Raw genomic sequence first — 11,054 nt, forward strand, 5'->3', positions numbered from 1 at the left:
TCAGCTTTGATGTTACAGTGCCATCTATTGGCCAGTCTAAAAGGTCCAAGCTTTGGCTTGTGGCTGATACAGAAAATAAATCAAAACGTGTGGTTCTGCGTGCCATGCCTGATTGCTTTGACATCAACAGAGGCCCTCTCTGACAACTGTTCCCATCTCTGTGTCAAACCACCAGAACACATGGTAGTGTCTGTGCTGGTTCTCTGCCATGTGGCAGACTCACACAGATGCACTGTGACTGTCAGCATAGTTGTCACTCTAGGAGTGAGCATGGCATCAGCATCAGCCATCAGCATGGGCATTGAGAAGCAAGAGCCAAACAACATCGTCACTTTACATGTTTTATTAAAACAAAATTCATCGCATTGCATCTGATGTAAGATATAAAACAAAACAAGGTTTAAAGTGTATGATTTGTCATTGACCACAATTACTCTTTGAATAGAATTGATTTTTTTGCAGATAAATAGTACATTGTCTAATTTTCTCCCCAATTTCATTCAGACAAAACCCCTCTTGTTTTAGGGTAGCAAGATCTGACCAGGAGAGGGGGCTTTATGCACACGTTTGCACTGACTGGCGTTAGAAACAGCATTAAGATCAAGTCACCATGGCCCCTGTCAGTTTTGTTGGAATTGATTAACTTAAGACTGGCAATGATAGGCATATAACTGAAATCACTTAATGATGTGTTGTATCACATATGTAAATATATATAGCAAAATGCAAACCCATCTCTGTCATGGTTTTCCTTTTTTGAGGGTAAAAAAGTCAGTAACAAAGTAACAAACTATGAAAACTGTTCAATTAAATGAAAATAATCTTATTTTCTTTGGTATTGTTGTTATATATTTATATGCAATGATGATGGCTGGATAGTATGTATGTTGAATTTATTGGAAATGTCCAATAAAGTCTCTATGTGATCATATGACGAGACAATAGCAATATATGCGGTAGCTAGTTTAGGAGCAAAATCTGCCAAGACTGACAAACTGAGCTCAACTGAGGCCTGCATTATGAATTCATAAGATGCCATTGTTGTGGAAAGTGAGATGAACAGCAAAACACAGCTTCACTCACTGCTGCAGTCAGTGTCTTGGAGCATTTTAACAGTGTTTTGGAATTTTGGACAGTAAAGGAAAGGACGGATAAAAAATAGTTTCTTGCATCCTTGAATCCTTGAATACTGCTAATCAGGGTGTTAGGCCTAGAGGAACATCAGGAACTCTTAGCATATTCAGTCATGCACAAAACACTAAGAAGTGATTATTTGTATTATCTGGAACCATCATTTGCTATCTCTAATCTCAAGGTGTGCCAGTAAAACAAGTATAATTTCAATATGTTAAAAATGTAGCACTACAAAACTTACAGCAAAGATGTTGGAACAAATTCCATACTCCGGTAACTTTAAATTTGCTGAGGCACAGCAACTCTGCAGCTGGAGTTCAGAGGCTGTGAGTGTGTGTTTACAGTGTGTGTTTACAGTATGTGCGTGTCTTTGTGAGGGGTGTTAAGAACATAGGCTTGTAAAAGGGCGGAATACTCTTTAATTAATTGCAGAGCAAGTTTCCCCCTCAAGCGAAAAACTGTGCCTGTGATAGGGAGGCCTGGGGAGACAGCAGAGCACTGGGGCTGCATATTGCAACGCACATGTTGCAACATGATTGCCGCAGGTAAAAGTACATGCTTCTTGCTGCAGGCCTTTTCCAGTTAAAATGAGATCTGTCTAAACAGCAGCATCAGGATCATTACAGTAAGTGCCAGGGAGGCTACTAGTTCACCTGCCTTGGCTTTTTTTTTAATACATGTTAATTTGTTTTTGCACTCATATTTGAGACATTAAACACATTTCAGTCACATCTAGGGTTCTGAAAGATCATAGGTATATAGGTATGTTTCCATCTTTAGATTGAAAGAAGTCATTTTGTACTATTTGGGTCAGGAAAGCTAATATTGGCAATTGGCAAGAGAAACAGAATTGCAAAAGCTAGAAAGAACAATGATATTTCCAGCCTTTTTCTGCTGGAACACATGGGTTAAGTGCTGAAGATGAATATCCTTCCTCATCTAATGGCTTGTCCTAGATTTCCCCACCTGCAGTGCCCTTATTTTTCAGTGTAGTGTCTAATCCACCATCGCTCCTCCACTTAACACAAAACAAAGCATCCTACAGTGGGATCCTACAGTCTAGGCAGCCCATGGGAGCTGCTCTGTTGAGACCCAACTTGTGTGTTACTTACAATCCATCACATTGTAAGTAACACACTTTTTATGACATTCATTCCAGGGTGCGGATTATGCCAAATAGATAGCAGACACTCACCTCTTGCCTCCAAGCACTCTGCTGATTTATAATACAATCTATTCCATAATCTAAATTTGTTTTGCATTATTCATGCTTGAATGTACTTCTCTTCAGGGGGATATTTTGCTTGTTACTGAGCCACTGAATGATATAAAGAGCTTCACAAGGAAACTGGAGTAGTACATTTTGATCAAACAAAATGTTGCCATAGGATTGAAAAGTCAGCGTGTGATTTTATTAACAGCTACTATCATAATGTCACAACCGGCTGTATAAACTACATCTCTTACAGAGGGCTCTTGATCGTACAGTATCCTCCTCCTATTTCCTACCACTGCAGCTTTGGTAATTATAAGGCAGCACGGAATGGGCTACATTTCAAGAGAATTCATATTTTATTTTATTTTACTTACATATGTTGCCTTCTAAATCACAGATTGTTGCCATATTTAGGCAAAATAATTGAACAAATTAGGCTTTACATCCTAATTTGTTGGGGTCCCACAAACTCCACTGCTCTATAGGTACCGGTAAATATATGCAAATCAAACCGAATGAAATCTTTAAAGCTGTTTGAAAAAAACATTAAATATAAAGTCGATAGAACAACGCTAAGTATGTTATTTTAGCTATTATATTAAGGAGGGCTTCAGGACCCCAAAACAGAACATTAGGGTTTAATGCTTTTAGTTTGTATCTTTTCTATCCATCTATGATCCCATATTTGAGTCAGAGGCAGGGTAGGCTACACCTAGCCTACATGTCAAGATAATAAGATGGTATTGTTATAACAGCTCACATCATGCTTTCTGAGGTATAACATTAGTAGCCACAGGGAGCCAGATCCAGCAGAACATACAGTACATCTCAGTATGTAACAGTAGGGGGTTATACAGGTCATAGTTAAACACTGTCAGCTTAAGTAACAGATCAATAAGGACATGGTGTGTGGCCAGGTTGTTAACCCCGAGAGATGTCCCATGTTGATGTGATCAACTGCTGTGGCATTTACATTTCAATATCACTGTCTCTCTCTGTATCTGAACACATGGATACATGTTCATTTTGTGCACACACAAACATGACATGACATCATTTCATCGAAAGACATTACTGTAAGGAAGCAGTCACTGCATTTGTCATAGTGTAGGAGTGAGATGGTACACTTAACAGCCTCACTGGGTAAATATGACCAAAACTCGCTGTAAACCTGCAAACACAAACACAAACACATCTCTCCAAATGTGTTTTTTAAGTATGAAACATGAACCCCTTCCGGACATGAAAAACAGGCCTTCAGCTTGGATTCAAGGCGGAATTTGTTTATTTTTATTCCACAGCTGACTCAGTTTCTATCTGCACATCACACCATTGAGCCCTTTTTACATTACCAACTTGTTTGACCAATCTATAGTAGCAAGTCATAAACATGCCTGATGCCCTGAAAATTGAAAATGGAGACATCCTGCAGGGTGAGGGATGATGTTGCAAAGGAAATAAGGAAAATTACTAGGACACTATGTTGGAGCCTGGAGCTTTAAAATCCTATCCCGACTCAGTCCCCTGTCCTGATCCATTCTTTATTGATGTACGCAGAACAAATATCCTAAGGGTAGATATTTGAGTGGGACAAATGGATCTTTGTTGTGTTTGAGGAATTGCTCAGCTATGCTTAACAAGCAGATCATTTTAAAGACTTTGCCTCTGAAGAGTGCCCTGCGAGAATTAAGTGAGGGCCTTGCCTCCTTACCACTGCCCTAATTTCTCATTTTGTTTCACAACAGTATTGATCTGAGCATTCTGTTATGGTGTTCAAGGAAGGATTCCACAGAAGATTGCTGATGGGATGTTGCTTCGATACCACCTCTGCTGTGAATAATGCCAATAAAACGCCCAGAGGTGATCAATGGTAATGATTCTACCAGTGGGAGAATGCTATGCTTGTTTGATAAATGAGGCTCGGCTTGTTTTATGGAGAATATAGTGCCTTTGATTATGTAGACTATTGAAATTAAACAATTGTAATGTAAATACACAAAACCTAATTTATAAATGTTGTCTTTTTCAAATTTTGAATAAAAAAGTGTTTTATTTTGCAACGTCGAAACCTCTGCATGAAGCTAAAGATGGAAATCCACTCTGATTTCTTCACATTTTCATTTGTTTAAATATGTATTTGTGTATATTCTGCAAAGCACAGGATGTCTCAGAAGTGAATGTGGTACACAATATGTGCTTACACATGCCAGCAGCCCTACTGTAACTACACGTTGTGTTCCCCATATGCGTAAAAATAATGTTATGAGCATGACATGTGTGTTAGAGAGGCACAGAAACACAGACTGTTGTCATGTCCTCCGTGGGAGCACACGGTGCGCTGCTGTGACAGTCGGCATTGAACATGTCTTTGGGGATGCTCCATTATTTACACCGTGCCTTCCTGTGGCCCCGATGAGACATGACAGGAGCCACAGGAAGCTCATGAAATAAACAGAGGGGCCTAAAAGCACAAGGGGAGGGTACAGGGTGATGGGGAGGCCCGGGGAGACAGCAGAGCACTGGAGCTGCAGATTGCAACGCACATGTCGCAGCTTGAGGGGATGGAGGGAGGTGAGGCAGGGAGGAAAGACACGCACAGACAGAGAGAAATGAGAGAGCAGAAGGAAAATATTTTGTTGAAGAAGTAGGAAGAGCTGGAGAGAAGATTGGAAAACAGAAAACAGGAATGACAGAAATTTGTTTAGGATGTTGTGATTAGACCGACAGAGCTGAGAGAAAAGGCTAAAAGAGCACAACAGCAGTCTTAATTTAGCCAGATATTAATCCCTTACTGATGCATAAAAAACACCAGAGTGAAGATGATGTCATGCATTCAGTGTGTGATGTCTCAGCTGTTGCTCAAATAGGTTGGGCAGTGAGTAGCTTCTGGTGTCAGCCTGCATGTCCAGATGGATGGGATAACCTCATATAGGCTGTGACTCATCATCTAAGGCAGCAAACCAATACACAGTAGCTGCCGGCAATAAAAGACTCAGGCAATACCCTTACTGTTTCAGTGAAGTGATAAAATGTGACTAATGGGTATTGAGGTCACAGACGGGAATGTTGAATTTTGTTGGATGGTGAATTTGTTGCTTATATATTAAAATACAATAGGTTTTACATTGAATGTTGTACGTTTATAATCCCACATTTGTCTCTGGATTAACCCATGATGTGAATTAGGACAAACTTGTTTTTGTATTATCTCAGATACGATGAATATTTGCTTGATAATACTATGCTTTTATGTCCTTCTCTTTCTCTCATACACACACACTTAAGTGTTTTATGAGTATGATATTTGAAAGTAACTTTTTATGGGATCTGCCTCTAATAACAACCTCTTTCATTGTCCCTCGGAGAGCTGCTGTCCATCTTTCATGGCAACTCCAGACGGGAAAAGGAACCGCCTATACCATTGGTGCCAGGGTGATATCATCTGATCGTCAACCTCAAACATGGGCGCTGAGCCACACAGTACATTTTCATATTGTGGAAAGTCTTCATCCTTCACTTTACACTTTTATATTCAGGGACTTTTTTCTGCAAGTATTAATCCTGCAGAACAAGTCAAATTGGCTTGTCATATAAAATGGGAAGTTGTGAGCATTAAATATTGAAATGGGTGCCAAGTAAATTAGGCTTATTAACTTGAATCAGTAAAATGTAGCTCCTCTTATTGATGCAGTCCATTAGTTGTAATAGTAGTCTGTCTGTGGAGTATCAGTTGTCATTCTACTTGTGCTTGAGTGCTCTTAATTCCCTCCAGAGCCCATCTGGACAAGAAGCATGTTTTTCAAACAATATGACAAGGCACTGCAATGCAAAATTTAGATGCATGCATCACAGGAGCTGGATATTTGCACAATCATTTAAATTGTTCTTGAATTTACATTTATAGTTGCAAACATGTTAAAGTGTAATAAGTGAAGCGGTGGAATGCAAGAGCATTTACATAAACAATTTTAATACGGATAAGGTGTGTAAATTACTGAAATAATCAGGTGTGTGTGTGTGTGTGTGTGTGTGTGTGTGTGTGTGTGTGTGTGTGTGTGTGAAAGAAATAAAGCTCTGTACTAACTTTTATTTCAGTAAGAGACAAAACTATGACCACATATTTCATACAATATTTTACACCAAACCTTGGTGCAACAGAGCTCTGTGGTGACCTACTAAGTTGTCTTTTTTAGAATAATATTCAGATGTCATTGCTGACGCTGCTGAAAGTATCAGTAAATATGAGATCAATAAGGAGAACAGTGCAATAGAACCGGTGTTGTTTTTCCAGAAACAATGCTGGACCCAGAGTTCAGATCATGTTCAAGTACAAGTAGTCAAACGTGATGTTTATCACATTGCAAATTCTATTCTTACTCAGTGTCTTTTGTGAAAGTTGTCTTCATATCAAAAATCGAAAAGTTGTGCATTCAGAGAGCTGCCCATTTTCTACTGCAATCCCTCTCTATAAGTGTGACTGAGGGGGCCATGTGCTCTCCGTCCCCCCGCCCCCATCTCACAACCACTCTTCCCATATGTGCATTCGAGTGGCAGCTGCAAACTCCCCCGCTTGCCCTCTGAAAAAGAAAGTGAAAAACAGCCCCCTGCACCACAGCAAATGTAGGAGAGATTTTCTGGGCAGAAAGTGTCTGGCTGCCACTGTGTGTGTCAGGAAGAAACAAAAAGGAAACAGTCAAGGCTTTTGGTGTTGATTGTGGTAGAAAACAGTTAATAACACGTCATTTGCAAGGACTCTGTCATCTGCAGAATTCATCTTTAAAAAAGTCTCTCTCTCTCTTTTGTGTAATTTCACACTGTGTTGTGATTAGCATGAATTGTGTGTACATACAACACACACACAACCTGCAGTTATCCACTAATAAAAAAACACAGTGGCCTCCCCATCTGCCTTCTCCAACTCCCTTTGGGGCCTGCAGGAGGTGTAGAACAGCAGACTGTGCCATAGCCTGCTCAACACATTAGTAACTCACTGACACACGGAGGCCAGGCGGGCACATATGGCACATATTGAGGCAATGCCAGCATAAGTCTCATCCGGCTCCAATTAGAATATTACAAGACAAGTGTGTAGGCAGAGAAACAAATGCACGAGTGTGCTGCACACACAGACACAAATATGGAGCAGTCCTCATACTTCTGCTTCGTTCACACTCTCTGTTTTACATACACCACAAAACTCACTGAAATGTCACCTCTTTCACACACATATACATGATCTTTTCAGAGACAGGCAGACGGACCTGCAGCATAATACCTATCTTGTGCAAAGGAGGAACTGAAGTCATGTAAATTGTTAGAATACTAAACAGACAAGATTAAATGCAAAAAAAATACAAAACTGGAACCAGCAACAGAAAGTTAAAACCGAAAATATAATGGTAGGCTGATAACATGAACCTTTAATGCCATGGATAAATTATACAGAACATATTTACAAACACAGTTTATAGATTATTTAAATGGTTTTTAATTTTAGCTAAACTATGTGTATTAACAGCAAACACTGCATCCTGTCACGATCTGAGACATAGAAACATTCTCATTGGAGTTATTTTTTCAAATGACAACTCCAGGATTAATGTCACATCTTGAAATGTGCATTGATAATTCACATGTGACATTAAACTTTAAGCATCTGGCTGACATTGGACATGGCATGGGAAGCTTTCATAAACCCTGTGAAAGTAATGTTGGAGAACTCAGCCTACTACTCCTGAGGACCTTTGCTCACGCTATCCATCCATGTGACACTCACTCCCTTTTTTAAACTTTTATGTTAATCTGGTGATTTATTCACACAAGTCCTGATGTGCCTGCAAGTGTCCTTTGCTTGAGTTAAGGAAGAGAAGGCAAGCAGTCTTGTGCACTGACCCTGGAACTTGAAACGTGTTAATGTGTGTACTTCACCTCAGACACTCACCACTTTAGTACTTAAATGAGTCAGCTGACACACATAATGAAGATCTTGCTAAATAAAGTGTGTGTGTGTGTGTGTGTGTGTGTGTGTGTGTGTGTGTGTGTGTGTGTGTGTGTGTGTGTGTGTGTGTGTGTGTGTGTGTGTGTGTGTGTGTGTGTGTTTGAGAGGGATGACAGAAAGAGAGACTGAGTGGCTAAGTGGAGACCAGGGCTGCCTTTCAATCAGAGGGTCAGTGGTTCAATCCCCTGCTCCACTAGTCTCAGGTCAATGTAACCCCAAAATTGCTCCCTGTGCTGTAGCTGTGTATAGATAGATACTGATTTGTAAGTCACTTTGGATAAAAGCGTAATGTAATATGTAATGTAATGACTGTAATGTAATAATGCATTTATAGCATGTCACACTCACTGCCGTGTTACAATTTATATCTAATGTATGACTTTTACCTACACACCTAACCACACAGGATGAAAGTCAATTGATGTAATGAGGACAGAAAAAAATTACTAACACGATCAAGAACCACTTGTAATAGATAATTTATTCACATTTACCAATGTGAGCAATGGAGCTTGTTTTTTTAATAACATTGAAAGACATGATGCAACTGCTTTACATCACAAGCAACATGTCAGTGAATGCAAAAAACGTCATTGTCTTCAAAGGCATAGGGAGGTGGAGATATTCCCACGTGCCGCCTTTGAGGGCAATGAAGCATTATGATAATATGACAATTAATATGGATGAGGGCCCTCAGTCGACACACAGTCGGGCTCCTGTGGTAGCGCTCAAATCAGTGCCCATCCTCAAATCTGACAACGCAGTTATGGTGAAACAGAGCAGAACAGCCAGGCTGGCCTGACGTTCTCCTTCACACACTCTTTCTCCCCTTGGCAGACTGTCAGCGCCGACCCACCTCCCATAACACACATGCAGTGATACAGAGATGAAGACAAAGACATGACGTTGGACACAGAATCACAGATACAGACAAAATCGCAGGATACACATGCATGTGTTGAACTCAGGGCTAGATGTTGGACTTGCTTATTTCACCTCTACAGGTACATAATCTCCTTTTTCATACTCGTTACATTAGAGTCAGTGGTTGAAGTCAAGCATGGTAGAGAATGGTTACTCCACCTCTTAGCAGATATGGACCTGGCCCGCTCAATTTGTTTGTCTATCCAGGGAAAGCCTGGTGATTAGCCACATCTTGTCTGCAATCTCGTAATGCTCAGTTTGATAGGATCCACAGGACACAGTCACACTGCTGCACAGAGACAGAGGATGATCCCAGGCCTCCAGATTACACCAACACATACACCCAAATGAAGACTGGGGACTACTGCACCTAGCAACAATCAAGCCTAAGCCACAGCCATACTGTAAACACAGAGGCAGTGGTGATCTTGAGACCAGGCTGTTGTGCCACTTAAAGAACCCGCTCACCCTGAAGTGCCCTACATGCTTAATGAGCATGCTTGAGTGTATGACTCCAGCTAGTGGTGCTTGTTTGTTTGCGTGTTTACAACTGAGTATTTGTGTGTTTCAAGTGGAGTAGCTTTTATGGTTACATGTCAAGTCAATGTCAGTCTACAGATTTTACAGTTCACTGACCATCTGTGTCACAGGACTTAGGGGAAGCCTGTGCTGTGGTGGAGAACAGCTACCTGAGTGACCCACGGGAATGCAAGGTGTGCTTCCTCTTGAGTGGCAGTTTTTCGCACCCTGGCCTGTCCACCTTTGTCATAGCGCATGCAGGAGCCATTTGTCATGAGAGCTTTAAAATCCTAAAATATCTATCTGTCTTAAAAAGGCCTGTCCGATCACAAACAAGAGAGAGAGAGCGAGAGAGAGAACAGATAGATTAGGGTTCATAAAAAGACTTAAGCGGGCAATGAGAGAGTGGACGGGATATCCAGACACCCTTATTTTACAGTGCCAGTTGCTCTAAGACCGGTCAGTGTGAAGGCTGAATGGTGAAGGCAGCTGAACTGAGGGCATGACTGGAGATGTTGAAGGGAGACCAACAGAGGCCCTCGGCTGTACTCAACACTATGTTAGCTCTATCATGTCAGGTTTAGCCCTTGGCTGACTTTCTAAAGCTTTTAAATCAACTTCCCAGCCTGCAAAGCAAACGACATTTGAATGTCTAAACAGGTATTTAATGCTCATCCAGATCAGAAATGACATAAAAGAGCAACTTAACTGGGTCAGTTTATGTCCACTGAGTTTGCTGATATATACCGAGGTCAGGTGTGCAATTTTATATATTTTTTAAATGTTGGTATTAAACTGTGCTCTAAAGCAAATGCGTCATGTGGCAATTTTATTTATAATATATAATTTTTTTTTTTAAATTTGCAGCTGCAAAACATGTATATTACTTCTGATTGCACCTCATTGTATGTTTATGTGCACCAACATGCCCAGGTCCATTAAAAAGAAATATCACACATGATTGTGTGTCCATGTTTGGTGAAAATTGCGCTAACACTTGTTTAGTGGTTACTAAATCCAAGACCTACTACAACAGACATCATCCTCTGCCAGGCCTGCACTGCAGCCGTCTCCACTCTTTGCTTCAGTCTGGTCTTCAGTTGTATTGTGGACATTATCTGATTTGGCCAATCATATAAATATACAAAATATTGGTTTTCTTGCCTGCGTGTTTTGGACTATTGTCTTGCTACACGGTCCTAAAACTAGACAATGTCTACAAATACACGGCCCCACAGTCTTCTCCCAATATGAACATCCCAA

The sequence above is a fragment of the Cebidichthys violaceus genome, unplaced genomic scaffold (assembly GCF_023349555.1).
Source record: "Cebidichthys violaceus isolate CVI_PGR_0920_01 unplaced genomic scaffold, fCebVio1.0.p SCAF_9, whole genome shotgun sequence".
NCBI classification, from domain to species: domain Eukaryota; kingdom Metazoa; phylum Chordata; class Actinopteri; order Perciformes; family Stichaeidae; genus Cebidichthys; species Cebidichthys violaceus.